Consider the following 439-nt stretch of genomic DNA (forward strand, 5'->3'; position numbering starts at 1 on the left):
GATTTAGTATTTAGGAGAAAAACATATATTTCATTGTCTACAGAACTAAGTTATCTTTGGGTGGTGGTCGATCTGACTTCCAAGTGATAGCAACCCCAGGGACACGGGATTGAAACACTGTGATCCATGAAGTTTTCATGAACTGATTTCCCCGTAAGATCATCCTGTTTTTTCTCAATCTGTCCTGTCTGGAAGCTCTTCTGAAATTCTTCAATGTCGTTGTTGTTACATGTCATGGAGTTGGACCTCACTCACAGTGACATTATCTACAGCAGAACAAGACACAGCTGGGTTCCTTGCCACCTCACAATTGTCACTATGTTTGAGCCCCTTGTTGCAGTCACTGCTTCAATCCCTCTCATGGGCTTGAAGGGGAAGGGCTTCCTCTCCCTTGTTGGATGTCTATTTTATCAAACAAGATGCTCTTCTCTAGGGACTG

The sequence above is a fragment of the Echinops telfairi genome, unplaced genomic scaffold (assembly GCF_000313985.2).
Source record: "Echinops telfairi isolate 266 unplaced genomic scaffold, ASM31398v2 ScPeMD7_3533;HRSCAF=4204_0, whole genome shotgun sequence".
Classification (NCBI taxonomy): Eukaryota; Metazoa; Chordata; class Mammalia; order Afrosoricida; family Tenrecidae; genus Echinops; species Echinops telfairi.